General features: G+C 37.1%; 2 long non-coding RNA genes and 1 pseudogene across 5 annotated transcripts in view; 1 reads left to right on the forward strand and 2 right to left on the reverse strand.

Moving 5' to 3' along the window:
- LOC311304024 (interferon-induced very large GTPase 1-like) overlaps positions 1-17,826 on the reverse strand; it is a 116,576-nt pseudogene that overhangs the window by 40,643 nt on the left and 58,107 nt on the right. The window lies entirely within an intron of this gene.
- On the forward strand, positions 5,211-9,086 carry LOC311287213. Of its 3 annotated transcripts, none has more exons than XR_014626707.1 (4): positions 5,211-6,993; positions 7,729-7,830; positions 8,551-8,672; positions 8,777-9,086. It is a non-coding gene; the product is annotated as an uncharacterized lncRNA (long non-coding RNA). The 3 variants fall into 3 exon arrangements; XR_014626708.1 differs by having other exon boundaries at positions 5,214-6,993; positions 8,827-9,086; XR_014626709.1 differs by having other exon boundaries at positions 5,217-6,993; positions 8,830-9,086.
- On the reverse strand, positions 14,811-17,557 carry LOC311287206. The gene is made up of 3 exons (XR_014626706.1): positions 17,124-17,557; positions 16,295-16,396; positions 14,811-15,648 (listed from the first exon to the last, which is right to left on the reverse strand). It is a non-coding gene; the product is annotated as an uncharacterized lncRNA (long non-coding RNA).

Below are 17,826 nucleotides of genomic sequence, written 5' to 3' on the forward strand. Positions count from 1 at the left end.
TTTATTTTTCATAAACACAAACTGCCCTCCACGTGTTGGAGATTTTCCTTTACCTCATGTAAAAGTCTGTATTTCTGTGTCTCAGTCAAAACCCAGGTTAAATCAGGATACATCAGGTCAAATTAGGTCAAATGGTCTGTGAGGATGAAAGAGTACCTAACAAGCTAAGAGAGAAGATGTGTATGGGTAACTGATAAGATGGTACTAAAAACGTCAATTAAAAATGATGGATGGTATGACAACACTGCAGGTGCACTGAATCATGTGACCAAAGATGTTCTAGAAAATGGGTATGACCAAAGATTTTTCCACCAATAGAATAATGTCTCCGGGAAAGATGATGTTAATGGTAGCGAGATCTTGATAGCTGATTGGCTACCTAGTGATAAGAAAAAGTATAAGAACTGAGGTTTGACCATTGCAAATCAGATGTCCAGATGGCCAGCTGGCATCTCACTTTGTTGCCTGTCAATAAAGTTACTTCTTCTGACACCTGGAACTTCGACTCTTGAGAGATTTCTTCGAGACCCGATTTGAGGACTTAGAATTTGCTACAACATAATTGGCGAGCCAGCCAGGAGAGGCGAAGGGGTCGAGGAGCAGCCACGGTGGGCGTGCTGGCAGAAGCCTCATAAAACAAAAGGCGCCAATAAAAATAAGGTAAGCAGCTTTTTGCTTATATATTTGTTTTGTGTGGCTCCTGGTAGGCGCCTGGGTGGTGACGGCCTTAAATAAAAGACCCCACCAAAAAGAACCTAAAATTGAAAAGGAATCAAAAGGAGGGTAATTTCCAGGTCTCAAGAAGGAGCGCATGCGTAAGTAGGCCTAAGGCAAGAAGTGCCTAAACGCAGGAAGTGCGAAATAAAGCAAGAAGTGCTTAAAAGGCAAGAAGTGCCTAAACGCAGGAAGTGCGAAACGCAGGAAGTGCGAAATAAAGCAAGAAGTGCTTAAAAGGCAGGAAGTGCCTAAATGCAGGAAGTGCGAAATAAAGCAAGAAGTGCTTAAAAGGCAGGAAGTGCCTAAACGCAGGAAGTGCGAAATAAAGCAAGAAGTGCTTAAAAGGCAGGAAGTGCCTAAACGCAGGAAGTGTGAAATAAAGCAAGAAGTGCTTAAAAGGCAAGAAGTGCCTAAACGCAGGAAGTGCGAAATAAAGCAAGAAGTGCTTTAAAGGCAAGAAGTGCCTAAACGCAGGAAGTGCGAAACGCAGGAAGTGCGAAATAAAGCAAGAAGTGCTTAAACGCAGGAAGTGCGTCAGTTAGATAAGATAAAGCGCTTAATAAATTCCGGAGCATAAAATTGGCTTTAAGGAAAATTTATAAAAGGCCAGGACCCAGAGATAAAGTTTTTTTTTTGGTTGTGCTGTGATCACAGATTGCGCTGCTGTAAACTGCTCTGCTGTAACACTAATCGCGCTGTGTTAAACTCTTTTGCTTTGCCACTAACTGCTTTGCCTGATAATTAACCATGTTGCTTTGAGCTGTTTTGTGTTGGCACTGACCACGCTGCTTTGAACTGCCCTAATTAAGAGAAGAGAAGTCATTCCTGAGATAAGACTGAGATAAGTGACTGAGAGAAGCTGAGACAGTGAAAGTGTATGAGAGTATTATGTTTGATCTATAAAAATGGAGAGACGAGACTGATGAAATTCTATGGACAATGAAAAGCAAATTAATATATAGAATATAAGAAAATATAGAATTCATAAAAACACTCCCAGATATTGGGTTTGTAGACTGTTTGGTCACGTTCCAGATTGCAGATTTTGTGATCCAGATAGGGAAACACAGCCCATACTGAACAGAAATTGAATGAATTAACTTTGTCTCTCCATTTGTTATAAGGAAAAATAACTGTGTATGTGTGTGTATATGTGTGTATATGTATGTACAGTATGTATGTGTGTGAATGAAATCCCGGGTGTATGAATGAATATACTAACAAACTAAGTATATTTGGATTGAGATAAGGAAGTAGGGAGGGAGAAAGGTGATAGCAATTAAACAACTGATTATATTTTTTTAAGCTTGAGGAAGAAAACACATGTTGACCAGGGCACGAGATCATTATGATGAAGAGAATAGGAGGGAATCAAAGAGAAAGAACAGAAGAAAATGACTTTAAACAGGCATTAAGACAAACCAAAGGCATCAAAAATATTTTTTGGTTAGAAAAAGAATTCATAGATGATGAAGGACAGAGACAAGAGTTGACGACTCGAAAGAAAAATGAATTCTTACAAAAATTGACAAAAATCACAAATCTGAATCACCTTGAGGATGAGTGGCCCCTAGTGGATTGGGTTAAAGTGATCAAAAGACAGATAACCTCTGAAGTCTTAAGACCACACTTGAACAGATTTGACCTTCCCAAAACTACCCTTTTGGAATCATTGCTGATTAAATAAAAAATAAAGCTGAATCCATTGTATGTCCCATACCTGAAAAGAGATGTGTGGTACACTTGGCCTCGGGGTTTGGGAGGAGCCACAATTCTGAGGAACATGCATATGGTAGTGAGCTCATGTCTAAGACAAGTACAGTGGGAAAGTGACACAATCGTTAAAGTTGGACAGAGAGGAGAAATCAGACCAGCACTGGTAGAAAATTAGACACTGGAAAAACTAGTTTTGAGAAGCAACCCCAACCATACCAGTCATATGTGGGTAGATATTCATGAAAAAGTTGTCAAAAAAGAGCAGTCAGTAACAACTAAGAATGTCGCAACGATGGACAAATAGGAGGGGCAGGAGAGGAAACGGGGAAAAAAATCTTAAACAAAAAATAAAGAAAAAATTTGATTTGATTTATTTGAGCAATTAAAATTGGACACCTGCACTAAATTATGTTTTATTAACAAAGTTCGGGAGGAGCACGTTCAAATAATTGATCCAATCATCACATCATTCCAACCAGCTGTCAACAATCAGTAATCGACATGTCTATCCAATCAGCATGAGTGGAGACCTATATACTCATTTGACTCACCAATGTTCCTCGACAGTTTTTCAGCATCCCTCCCTCACCCCGTCTCCTCACACTCGCCTTGTTACTTCCTAACCAGCAATACGGGGGGAGTACTCTGGGTTCGGGCCCAATATCCGAGCTCGGAGCCCTCTCCCCAGACACCACGCCAAATATGCATACCATTTATTTTATCTAACTTATTTGTAAGTGTGAACTCGTGAAAGGAATTAGACATTTCAATCACCATGTAGGGAGGCCATGAAGTGAAATTGACCTCACCTCTTACTTATATAGGGCAGGAAGTGTAACTACACGAGGATTCCAAAAAACTGGCTTTGTCGTCAATTTGCCCATTCTTCAAATGCTGTGATCCGGCTGGAGAAAAACAGCCTATCTTGAACAATAATTCGGCTTTGTCTCTTCATTGTTACAAGAAAAAATAATGAGTAAAAGTGTGTTTGTGTGCGTGTCAAATGCACAGATTAGGACTGTTTGAAAAAGAACGATATTCGTTTATAAAGAGAAACTAGAATTATGAAAGAACACTTGTTTCTCTCTCATATAGCAAAAGCAATCTGTGACTGTGATATGAGTAAGAGAGGCAGAAAGGAGGGGCTGCCTCTGACAGAAAGACGAAGGGTTGCAAGAAGAAAGTGAGACTGTTTGTGTGTATTTGTGTGTGTGAGGAAGGAAAGGAGGGAGACAGAGAGAAAGAGTTCACCTTTCCTAGTTCTGACTAGCTTATAAACCAGAAAGTGAGTAACCATTTCCAACATACACTTTGAACAACACTTTGAGAGATTTTATTTGTAACTGTCATCCCCACCAGTGGACCTGTAATAGAGGAACTGCATTTTTAAGATACCTGAGAAAGACTAATCAGATATCTTAATAAATGTCTGACCATCTCACTGAAGAATAGATGCAAGCTGGGGTTACTAAGGTATACTAAAAAGGAGTGAAACACACTGATAATAATTAAGATTATAATGGCATCAACACCTGTAGAGATACCAAGATCAAAATATTAATTTTGCAGAGATACTATAGGACAACCCTTCAAAAATGGGGAATGAAGCCTAAAAACAAAATGACCAGCTGAGGGAACATTAGATGTGGCTATGTGCAGAGACACTGGAACATTTGTAAAAAAAAAAGAAAAAAAAAAGAGGTATTCAAAACCAGTTTACTAAGAGATCAAGTAAGATTGGTGAAATCTCCTAATCCGGTCAGAATTAAAAGAAGACTAATTTCGCAAATACAAAGAAAACACCAATAAAAATTAATTATAAGAAATTACCCTGAAAAAAATATATAAAAATTGCTTAAATGTTAGTTGACCAGTCTATGGGGGAATTAAATTAATAAGCAGGCCTAACAGGGATTGATATGGAGGATTGCGCAACCTGGTGGCCATCAAAAACACTGGAATTTTCTCCTTAGTATAAGTGGTTTGTGTAGTTCCCAGGGGAAAATCAAATAATTGATAAAAGGTTAATAGAAATATCTGACATTTAGAGATAAAATATGTATATATAGAGAGAGTGGGTAGATGTGGGTCTATCATACCTAGATGTGGGTATGACTGACCTGTTATATAAAGACGTAGCCTATGATGTTTGCATCTTGTTGTCCCTGAGACAGTTTTAAATTTGAGCCATTGCAGAAATTTTGAGATCTTTGGATTGTGTTACTTAAAATAACTTGTGCATTGTGTTGAGCAGGATTGGGTGATCAAGCTAAACAGACATTTTTAACAGCCATACTGTATTATACACATTTCACAGTAATGAGGCTCATTGATTTAATCCTAAAATGCTTGAGAGAGTAGTGATCGATATAACGAGTGATAAAAATACTATATATGTGACTGAAAATAAGGCAACTTAGACAGAAAGGCTGCTATTTTCTGCATTCTGCAAAGAAGAACTTGCGGTAACGCTTTAGATTAAAGCCCGGAAAGTACTGCGTAATTAAAATGAAAGTACAGTGTAACTTTCGGTAATTACAGTGTACCTATAAAGTACTTACGTGTAAGTATAGGGGAACAATATGTAAAGTCTTGGGAATAAAGGTGTAACAACCAGGAAAATACTGCGTTATTAAAACGAAATTACAGTGTAACTTTTGGTAATTACAGTGTACCTATAAAGTGCGTACGTGTAAGTATAGGGGAATAATATGTAAAGTTTTGGGAATAAATGGGTAACAACCAGGAAAATAACAAATTATTTAGGCAAATTATTTAGACTAAGTATTTTAGAATCTTACTTTTGGGAGCAATTTAGCGAGTACATACACTGCACCTTTTTGTAATAATAGTGTACAAAAATACATAAAGGCTTTTTTTTAAATCACGGGGTACATATCAGTGCATTTATAAAGTAGGCTAATTTGTTATTATTGCAAAGGTGCACTGATTAAGTTTCAAGGCAAGTAAAACTATTGCAACTTTTTTTTTTTTTTAAATGCTGGGAAAATATACTCTTGTTCCATGTAGTTACAGGGTAAGTATGACATTGCGGGCTGTAAATTAAAGTGGTGTTTCTTACCCTCTTGTTCCATGTAGTTACAGGGTAAGTATGACATTGCGGGCTGTAAATTAAAGTGGTGCTTCTTACCCTCTTGTTCAACCTGGTCTCACAGGATTCCATGAAATGTCCACGGGCCCTTAACTCAAAATCCGTGGAGCCATCACGGAATCGCCCCAAATTCCGTGATGCTGCCACGGATATTACTCCAATGCAAGTCAATGACACTGACCTTCCGTGGTCCACACACGGATACCCGTTTCAATGACAGAGTACAGATCTCACTCAACGGACGTGCTTTCTCATTTGGAAACGCAACATTTGAAGTATTTGTTTATTTTCCAACATTAAATGCCATAATGACGTTAACCTGACTGTTAGCTATTGCAATGTCCTGTCATCATAAAATTTCGGTTTGTTTCAGTGAGCCTAATCAAAGTCCCGTGATGGCACCACGGACCTCAACAACCTGACCTCACTCATGGACGTTGTAATGTTGCTGGCTTGTTTAGGAATTTATAAGCTTTATGTCGACTGTGTTGCAATGGCATGTAATTAACTTGACATTTTGTCTCGTCCTGTCATCATAAAATCCAGTTTGATGGCGTTTTACACCTATTGCTCGTTTGGCTATAGTCAGAACTAAAATCTGTGATAGGAGCACGGATTGAGTCTGTGGTGAGACCACGGATAACTCCAACGCGCAAGTCAATGACACTCATCTTCCGTGGTCCACACACGGATACCCGTTTCAATGACAGAGAACAGATCTCACTCAACGGACGTGCTTTCTCATTTGGAAACACAACATTTTAAGTATTTATTTCTTTTCCAACACCAAATACCATAAAGACTTTAACCTCTCTGTTATTGTAGCTATTGCACTGTCCTGCCATCATACAAATTCAGTCTGATTTTGTTAGCCTAACTGAAGTACCGTGATGGCACCACGGACCTCAACAACCTGACCTCACTCACTGGATGTTGTAATGTTGCTCACTTGTTTAGACACTTGAAAGCTTTATGTCGACTGTGTTGCAGTTTTGTCTTGTCCTGTCATCATAAAATCCAGTTTGATGGCGTTTTACACCTATTGCTTGCTTGGCTAGTCAGATCTAAAATCTGTGATAGGAGCACGGATTGAGTCTGTGGTGAGACCACGGATAACTCCAACGTTCGTGATATGGTCACGTAATTTAATCTATTGATTCGTGCCACGGACACGTTTATTTCGTTATTTTTCGTCTTTCGTGATCACAGCTCGATTATTTCTGCCTGTCGGCTGCAGCAGAGAAGCTGTTTAATATATTTTAGTTGTATTGAAGTTGTATTTTTTTTTTAATGTTATTATTTCTGTCTTATTGCCAGGGAAGCTGGATTGCTTTGCTGTTTATTGATATTTTTTTAAATGATATTTTATCAGTAGGAAATCGCGCTGAAGAAGTCTCGTTCCGAACACATCGCGATATTTGGCATCAGTTCACGTGTGTCAGCTGTTGGTAAGTAGTAGGCCTAAATAAATACCTAAATACGCTGTCCTAATAATGTGTGATATAATGTCTTTTCTGTTTGTCGATATTTATCTGCCATTTCCACGGAGACTTTGCGTTTCATTGCTTTCTAATTCAAAATAGGGTGATTAAACACTGCCTGTCACGTGACGTGCTATAGGCCTAGATATTCATATCAGATTAAAAATAGTACAATTAGTTCCAAAGTTGTATTTGTAGTAGAAGCACAGTAAAAACAACACTTACCATGCTTTTACCACAGTAACATTAGTTTTGCTGTGATAAGTGTAGTAAAAAGACAGTAATCACAAAACTTACCATGCTTTTACCACACTATTGGTAGTTTTAATGTGATACTTATTGTAAATGCACAGTAACCACAACACTTACCATGCTTTTACCACAGTAACCCTAGTTTTACTGTGATAGGGTGTGGTAAAAGGACAGTAACCACAAAACTTACCATGCTTTAAACCTCAGTAACCTTAGTTTTACTGTGATTGGTGTAGTAAAGGACAGTAATCACAAAATTTACCATGCTTTTATCTCTGTATTGATCGTTTTAAAGTGATATTTGTTGTAAATGCATATTAACCACAACACTTGGCATGCTTTTAATGCTTTATAATGTAACATCCAATATTTGTAAGGTAAATCAGTACTTTTTCCTTTAAATAATCCTATATATTATACATAATGATATTTTCTTTTCTCTTTTTACAGCTGAAAAGACCAAAAGGGCCTTTCAGACTCAGTCGGCCCATTATTGTTTGAGGAGAAGTAAACGGAGGAGACGGAAAGCTGCAAAGGCAAATATTCACAATGGTATGTCTTGGTTTTAACCCTAAATCAAACATTTTATCAAGCATTTGTTGTTTCTTAAAACTTTTCTCACAAAACCCATAGCCCAATCAGTACAAACATAGTCTGAAAGTCTTAATAATTCACGAGATTTAACAAGTTGTCAAATTTGTATGATACTCGATTGTACGAGTATACAAATATGTATATTTGTACTCGTACAATCCTGCAGCTTTTACTCCTAGTGCTGTCATTGGCTACTGCCTCAATTCCTGTACATATTTATCGCGATATTTGTAAATCAGTTGCGCCACTTCTTGGAAAGTTGTCGGATGTCCCACACACTGTCAGAAAGTTTATATTAATTGCAAATTGGTCCCCGTCTGTTTATGTTCCAGTGATACATGATGTCTCCCCACACCTCATAACCTACCTGTTTGCAAGAGTGGAAAAGCTTATGTGACTTGTCACATTTCATCAGATACTCGATTATTTTGTCATAATCAGAACAGTTACACTGCTGATAACTGTCCCGTTTGCATGTAAATCATTTTCATATGATTATTGCTTGCTATTAAAGACATACTTTTATTCATAGAAATGCCCACATATCAGTGAACTTATAACATAAAAATGCTTTTAACATTTAATTATGCAACACTCTTTACAGAAAACATATCATACAGTTATAAACTGACTATTTGCAAGTAATGTATTAAAATTACCTTCCTTTCTGTTTTGCAGGATTACTTAGTCCTTTTTTTTAAAGCTCTACCAATATCAAACTCAACAGCTCTTTAAGAGCCAACCATTACCAGAGCTACTAGTGACTCGCAGCGAATCTTGCCGTGATCAGCCCTTCCCAGGTGAAGTTTCTAGAATATTGCAATCAGTATTTACTCATCAAGTGTTCTCTCCTGAATCATATGGTAAATTAACTTATTTAATACTGTCTTAATTTATGTTTCAGGAACAATAGTAATTGCACATAGAGTAAGTCGAGACTTTCTTGTTTTACAGCAGAGAAGGAATACCAGTCCTTATATCAACGCAAGCTAATCGAATAAGTCCTTTGTTTCGGGTGAGGAAGGAACATCTGGTACCCAAAGAAGACAGAAAGGTGTGTGAGTCCATTGGTATGTCTTGAATTGAAACAATGCTGTAAAATGTAGTACATAATTTGATGTTGACAATTTTACATTGTACAGGTTTTCACTTGGTTTTTGACCAAGTGAAGCTCTTGAAACAAGTGACAGAAGAGTATGTTGTCTGGAAAGAAATCAAGCATCACTGGCAAAGGCTCAAAAGAGACAATGCCTTTCTTAAAGGTCTTTTAACCCTTTATGGGGCAAGTAACTATATTTAGTCACTTCTGCACACATTCAAAATGCCCCCCCCCCCCCCCCCCCTGCCTCCGTTTGGAGTGCTAGAGTCATGTAGTTTGCTCTCAGCCAATCAGGGGAGATCAAGCTATCTGACAGATATTGACATCAAGGCATCTGACCAATCAGCAGTGGCCTGGCGCACCTCAAACACAGCCATCTTGCAGAAATCAAAAATGTTGCTTTTTTGAACCTGGCTTCTCCCACAGTTATAGTAATAACATCATAACTAAACATGGTAAGTTGATGTAACTCACAAATTATTTGGTTGAATAGTTGTGTTAAAGATTAGGATTGCTGTTATTTGCATAGCATTTGTAAAAATTAGCTTAATGATTGGCTGAAAACTAAATGCACCATATTTGATCATATGCCCCGTTTACCTAAGTCGAGGAAGTGTCCATTTTTAGACATATGCCTTATGAATGTATTTTTTTTTTTTTATAGTTAAATGGCATACACACGTGCTTATTGTTCGTGTAAGGCCTAGTACCAGTGGTTAAATTGGGCCGGGGCTCTCCGGGGCTCAGCCCCGGCACATAAGCCTGCTCGTTTGCAGTCAGTTGCCTATAGGAAATTATGTCACATAAAATTTGATAAAAGTGATGCTTTTGAAAACATATTTCTGATTATAAATGAAAGATTTTGAAATGGCATGTCTATTTTGTCTCGGCGGAGCTGAGATGAGAACAATCGGAACACGGCCGTACTCTTGTTCAGCTGCTTAATCTCGTTGTCAGTCGACCATGATCGCGCACCGCTCGCGCATGCCATGCGCATCTAGGTAGGCTACTACTCAGAACTCCGACATGGATAAATGTACGCAGCAATAATGAATGTTCCTGGGAGATCCGTAGTTGCCCGGGATGTGGAAGCGCGCAAAAGTTCCAGAACCTTCTACTGCCTTAAAAAAAAAAAAAAAAAAAACCCGAGCTACTGACCGCCGCTGCAGCAACAGATCAGTTTTGTCAAGTTCAGCACAACGTTGGTTGTACAAAAAGTGCCCTGGCCTTGAATAACAAGGTAAGGAAAAAATGTTTGGCACATTGTATGGGTCACTATATCATAACAAGGTAATACAATGTGTAATCAAGCGTTTTATATTTAATATGAGGGAAATAGGCTACACATGCCGTGGACGTGACACAAAAAATCTTTAACTTTTAGGTGGCAAAATATTTTTTTGTAATTCTGTGAATTACACTGCAAACCAAAGTACTACCCACCGGATGAAGAAGGGTTGGCTCTCCACAGAACATAACATATTCATTTTATTTTATTTTTCATGTTCGCATTTATGAGGAAAAAACCATGTCACGGACGGGACCGCTCTGAATGTGGCACTAAAAGACTGTTTGAAACTTTCACTGAGACCTCAAACAGAAAGCACAAAGCCTTTCTTTAAAATTAATTTCGTTTTGTATTAATTGTATCTTAATTTTAATCAATGTTTCATTTCAAAAATAAGAAGTAAATATAGTATATAGACAATAGATAGCCTAATCACGACACGGACGCGCCGGCGAGTGAACTGGACTCTCGTCTCATAAATGAACCGAAACTCAGCGTATAAGGGAGCCTACTTGCCTGACAGACCTGATAAATATATCTATAGAAAGCTTGGAAGGTCTTCTTTTCAAAACGAAAGAAAACAGACCGCTGCTTGTGTAGCCTAATCCGTATGAAATGTGCATTTCTCTCTGGCGAGTTTACTACTGCGAAGATTGCATCGTCAACTTCATCTATGCAGGGCACTGACACAGAAAACACTTGTTTATTAATAAACAATTAAAATGTCTCCTTGCTATATTTTACATATTCATAATCATTACTTTTGATGGTTCTTTGTGACAGCTTTTAGGTGCTTTATTGGCAGCGCCACCCTTACATGAACGCGTCACCACCTGAACTGATCCCTAACACCACCAAAACTGATCAGAAAATGTAACGAAACGTTGTAGAAATGTAGTGGAGTAGAAAGTATAATAATTGCTGCAAAATGTAACGAAGTAAAAGTCAAACGTATGCACTATTGATTCTACTTAAGTAAAGCCTACAGAAACGAAGTATTTGTACTTCGTTACATTCCACCACTGCTGATTAACAGTAATGTAAATGCTAAATGTCCTAATACCTGTTGATACTACAACAATGCAAATATGCTCTTAACCTTGCAGTTTTTCACATATCATGTAAGACTCAATTTCTCCATTTCTTTGCACAAAACTCTCCAGAAAATACCATTTAATAGTTTATTTTTCAAAAAAAAATCCCGGGGGGGCATACCCCCGGACCCCCCTAGGGAGAGCCCCCCCACATAATAAATCCCAATTTAACCCCTGCCTAGTATTGTGTGAATTGATTTTAATTACTGAATATTGGTTTGTGATAAAACGCAATTATGAGCAAATATAAGCTCATGACCATAGGTGAGAGTAGGAACGGAAAATCGACCCTTAGCATCCGTGAATCGAAATTTCAACTTTTTTTCGATAATTATTGATATTCAGACTCTAGAGAACATTTCTGCACTGGTTTGGTTCCGATCGGGCGAAAAACCTGATGAGGCCAGCACGACAACATCATCCGCAAAGAGCAGAGATGAAATTGCATGGTCCCCAAACCTGAAACCCTCCAGCCCCTGGCTGCGCCTAGAAATTCTGTCCATAAAAATTATTAACAGAACCGGCGACAAAGGGCAGCCCTGTCGGAGTCCAACATGCACCGGGAACAAGTCTGACTTACTGCCGGCAATGCGAACCAAGCTCCTGCTCCTACAGGGACCGGATAGCCCTTAGGAAAGGGCCCCGGACCCCATACTCCCGGAGCACCCTCCACAAGATGCCCGTATCAGTACCTAAAGACAGAGATGTCTCTAAATAAATGTTCCTTGCAGTTTGTGCCTATAATAAATAAATGTTCCTTGCAGTTTGTGTGTGTTTGTGTCATATATTTTTTTAATTCACTCTCTGTAATTTATTTTACCCTAGACAGGCAAGTGCTCATATATGGTAACTTCATTGACCTTGATTTGCAATGCAAAGATGAAAAAAATTGAGAATTTTTTTTTTTGTTTAAATGTCCTTTAACATCCCCCATTAGGGTTCTGAGGTTAAAAATTAGAATTTCCAAATATTTCAATGAGTGCCCTATAAAGGGTTAAAATAGGTTGCTGTTGATATGGGTAAAACTGTTTTTGTTCAGTACTTAGCTTATATTATGTGCTCCAATATTATATTTTATATATACACATATACATATATATATATATATATATATATATATATATATATATATATATATATATATATATATATATAATACTTCAATGTGTATATTATATAATGTACTGACTGCTGCTTTGTAAATTTATGTAAGGAACAGGCAACTCTGGCCCTTTGCATTCTACTTTTTGAGGTTAATTAAGAGTTAACCTCCAACCCTAATCGAGCACATCTGAAAATTTTAACCAAAGTCTTCAGGTTTATTTCTAGACAATAGGCAGGAGGGTTTGTGGTCGGAGCTAAATGTGCAGGACAGTGGACGCTGAGGGCCAGAGTAAACCATCACTGCTTTAAATCATGCAGAACATAAGCTGACCCGACTATCCATTAAACAACTTCATTTGAATGGTTTCTGTTTTCTGTTTTACTTTCAGACCAGGACTGGAGAACGCCTGACAATGGGATGTTGAGACTTCTTCCTCTGGTTGAGAAAAAGCTACACCACATCAGTGATCACATCTTCTGTTCTTCTGTTCTTCAACTGAACAAACTGTTTAGACGAAGAAGAAGAACATGAACACGATAGAGACATGTACAGGGAAGAGCAAGAAACCAGTTTAGCTGTGATAATGAATCATTATTTTCCAACACAATATCAAATCTGTTTTCTGTAGGTGACTAAATATGATTCTCTGGCACTAATTTTATGGCTTCAGCAGCTGTGAATGGACTATTATGATGTTAATGTATTTTTGAAGACACATTTTTATTTATCTTGAATCTCATTTGTCTTTATGCTACTTTATTAACTTTATGCTTTGTTCTCTAATAAAGTGTTGTTTAATAAAGTATGGTGACTATTGTGTATTGAAAGTGGTGTTTGGTACAGTAAATAGACATTTTTATTTGAGAAATTTTAATTTCTTATTTCTTTAGTTTAATTAATTAAAAAATAACTAGGCCTACATATAATGAATAACTTATAAATTACTACATATAATTAATGACCATGATTCTTTTACTTGGGACATAAAAAAATGTAGATCTGGTTAATGATATCTGGGACAACAATGCAACAAAAGTTGCACATACTTGCATGTATGCCAGTTTGCAGTGAAATAAAAGGAAGCTATGTGAATAACAAGAGGCTACAGTGGGCTATCTTGCTATAAATACTTAACGCTTAATTGAAGATGATCCATGTTGATCATTCTAGTACATCTACAACTGCTTTTCGAATGAAAGCATATATCACTGATGTCAGGCATATAAGCAGCAATCAGGGGGTGAAAAGGAAATGTTGGCACTGTTTTTTTGTTGTTTTACTGAATGGTGCATTATCCTTGTGTAATAGTATGTGTAGATCTGTGTAGATTGTATGGCCAAGCAACAGCCCCCAGAAGAGCAAACAAATGCACATTTCAAATGGCTGTAACTCAAAGTCCAGTTAGTGTATCAAAGAGAAAATCAGCAGGACGACTGCTTATGCTATGTATAATAAATAATGTTGGCCACAGTTTTCAGATATATATGGAAAGCTGGCATAAAGGTTATTTTTAAAGTGCTCACAGTAAAATGTCAAATTTTAGCCTGTCCCTCATATATGTCATTAAGGTTTGCACAATGAAGATATCCAGTTGTCCATTAAATATATTATTTATTTAACATTTATTGTTTTATTACTAAACGTTTCATACTACATTACCGACATATCTCTGTCATTCTATCAATGGAACAGGAAAAACTGTCCTGTAGTTCATTGAAATGTGCAGACATGCTTAGGGTTAGGATCTCGGTAAAGGAGTAATTTCTCACATTATAGAGACACTTTATAGTTAGCTTAATGTATAACTAATGTAATAATAACACCAAACCATACTTTGTAACATGAAGCGCCAGTTTATATGGGTTAAACGATTGTCCAATCACAGCGAGTTCTGCGATAAAGTCTCAGCCAATAAAAACCCAGCTGAACAAATGCATCACACTTACATGCCCATTTATGGCAAATGATGACAGATCTCTTTTGGTTCTGGCTGCAGGGATAGATAAATATTTAATATTTAGGCTGTTAAACATGTATTATTTCTAATTAAATTATAAAGCTCATATTTAAAAACAAATTCTCCTTTGTGTGGTTACCATCCAAAAACGAGTTCACATGATCAATGACACAAATTTGCTCATTTGATTAGACTGATGCATAAAAACATTTGAAAGAGAAACTTTTTTCTAAGCAATGTCCTACAGCAGGAGTAGTTTTGCTGTATTTTAATTAAAGATAATTGCATGTAGGCCTACTAAAGTGCTTCTAACATTTACAGTGTATGTATAGTTAAAGATATATCAATTATATTCAAATAAATGTAACAAAAGCACAATGAATGGACACCATTTTGAAAGCTTATTCCAATATTTAATGTCAAACTGTTTAAAGACAAATGTAGTGCCAAAACTACTGCACAACAGTATAAAAATCAGTTAATTAAAAATATCCAGATACAGGGGCAATCTATTATAGTGACACATACATTAACGTTCAAAAAAATTGCTATGATGAAGTTATATATTTACAAACCAAAGGATGAGATTCAACTTTGTTATGTGAAAATACATTTGTTTCGTCGCTTTAAAGAACAAATAGGCAAAAACATAAGCGCAACATTTTACATTCTCAACTTTCATTCTATATCCTTGTGATTATTGGTCACTTTTATTGTAACTATGCAATAAATATGTCCTTTAGCAAAACACCTGATGAACACTGACACTTTTTTATAAAGGCATTAGGCAGAAATCAAGTACAGTTTATGAAGCTGAAAAGAGAAAACAAAATGCTTTAACAATATGGAAAAAGATAAATCACTATATTCAATATTGGTTCTGCATATATCAAAGAGATCACGAGGAGGAGTGGGACTACATGAAGACTTTCAGAAACTGAGACAGAGCAAAGGGTGCACCTCGCTGGACACATCCTACGCATGCCCAAACAACAACACCCACACACAGTGATGAAGTGGACACCACCAGGAGGATGCAGGAGACAGGGAAGACCAAGGAAGACACGGAGACAGATGTTTCACGAAGATCTGAAGAATGTCAGTGTGCCATAGGAAGATGTGGAGAACTTGGCCACGGATCGAATACGTTGGAGGACACTTGTTGAACAATGTGCCCAGCACAGGACTTGATGATGACGTTGTGAGTTTATCCATAACCGTGGGATATGTTTTCTGTAAAGAGTGTTGCATAATTAAATGTTAAAAGCATTTTTATGTTATAAGTTCACTGATATGTGGGCATTTCTATGAATAAAAGTATGTCTTTAATAGCAAGCAATAATCATATGAACATGATTTACATGCAAACGGGACAGTTATCAGCAGTGTAACTGTTCTGATTATGACAAAATAATCGAGTATCTGATGAAATGTGACAAGTCACATAAGCTTTTGCACTCTTGCAAACAGGTAGGTTATGAGGTGTGGAGAGACATCATGTATCACTGGAACATAAACAGACGGGGACCAATTTGCAATTAATATAAACTTTCTGACAGTGTGTGGGACATCCGACAACTTTCCAAGAAGTGGCGCAACTGATTTACAAATATCGCGATAAATATGTACAGGAATTGAGGCAGTAGCCAATGACAGCACTAGGAGTAAAAGCTGCAGGATTGTACGAGTACAAATATACATATTTGTATACTCGTACAATCGAGTATGATACGAATTTGACAACTTGTTAAATCTCGTAAATTATTAAAACTTGCAGACTATGTTTGTACTGATTGGGCTATGGGTTTTGTGAGAGAAGTTTTAAGAAACAACAAATGCTTGATAAAATGTTTGATTTAGGGTTAAAACCAAGACATACCATTGTGAATATTTGCCTTTGCAGCTTTCCGTCTCCTCCGTTTACTTCTCCTCAAACAATAATGTGCCGACTGAGTCTGAAAGGCCCTTTTGGTCTTTTCAGCTGTAAAAAGAGAAAAGAAAATATCATTATGTATAATATATAGGATTATTTAAAGGAAAAAGTACTGATTTACCTTACAAATATTGGATGTTACATTATAAAGCATTAAAAGCATGGCAAGTGTTGTGGTTAATATGCATTTACAACAAATATCACTTAAACTATCAATACAGAGGTAAAAGCATGGTAAATTTTGTGATTACTGTCCATTACTACACCAATCACAGTAAAACTAAGGTTACTGAGGTTTAAAGCATGGTAAGTTTTGTGGTTACTGTCCTTTTACCACACCCTATCACAGTAAAACTAGGGTTACTGTGGTAAAAGCATGGTAAGTGTTGTGGTTACTGTGCATTTACAATAAGTATCACATTAAAACTACCAATAGTGTGGTAAAAGCATGGTAAGTTTTGTGATTACTGTCTTTTTACTACACTTATCACAGCAAAACTAATGTTACTGTGGTAAAAGCATGGTAAGTGTTGTTTTTACTGTGCCTCTACTACAAATACAACTTTGGAACTAATTGTACTATTTTTAATCTGATATGAATATCTAGGCCTATAGCACGTCACGTGACAGGCAGTGTTTAATCACCCTATTTTGAATTAGAAAGCAATGAAACGCAAAGTCTCCGTGGAAATGGCAGATAAATATCGACAAACAGAAAAGACATTATATCACACATTATTAGGACAGCGTATTTAGGTATTTATTTACTACTTACCAACAGCTGACACACGTGAACTGATGCCAAATATCGCGATGTGTTCGGAACGAGACTTCTTCAGCGCGATTTCCTACTGATAAAATATCATTTAAAAAAATATCAATAAACAGCAAAGCAATCCAGCTTCCCTGGCAATAAGACAGAAATAATAACATTAAAAAAAAAATACAACTTCAATACAACTAAAATATATTAAACAGCTTCTCTGCTGCAGCCGACAGGCAGAAATAATCGAGCTGTGATCACGAAAGACGAAAAATAACGAAATAAACGTGTCCGTGGCACGAATCAATAGATTAAATTACGTGACCATATCACGAACGTTGGAGTTATCCGTGGTCTCACCACAGACTCAATCCGTGCTCCTATCACAGATTTTAGATCTGACTATAGCCAAGCAAGCAATAGGTGTAAAACGCCATCAAACTGGATTTTATGATGACCACGGAAGGTCAGTGTCATTGACTTGCATTGGAGTAATATCCGTGGCAGCATCACAGAATTTAGGGCGATTCCGTGATGGCTCCACGGATTTTGAGTTAAGGGCCCGTGGACATTTCACGGAATCCTGTGAGACCAGGTTGTCTTGTTTCATGTAGTTACAGGGTAAGTACAATAAAAACATATGTACACACACAATCTGATATCACTCGGAAAACTTTATTTGAAAAACAACTTATTTCAAAACGGATTTACAGCA

The sequence above is a fragment of the Rutilus rutilus genome (genome assembly GCF_951802725.1).
Source record: "Rutilus rutilus genome assembly, chromosome: 1".
NCBI lineage: Eukaryota > Metazoa > Chordata > Actinopteri > Cypriniformes > Leuciscidae > Rutilus > Rutilus rutilus.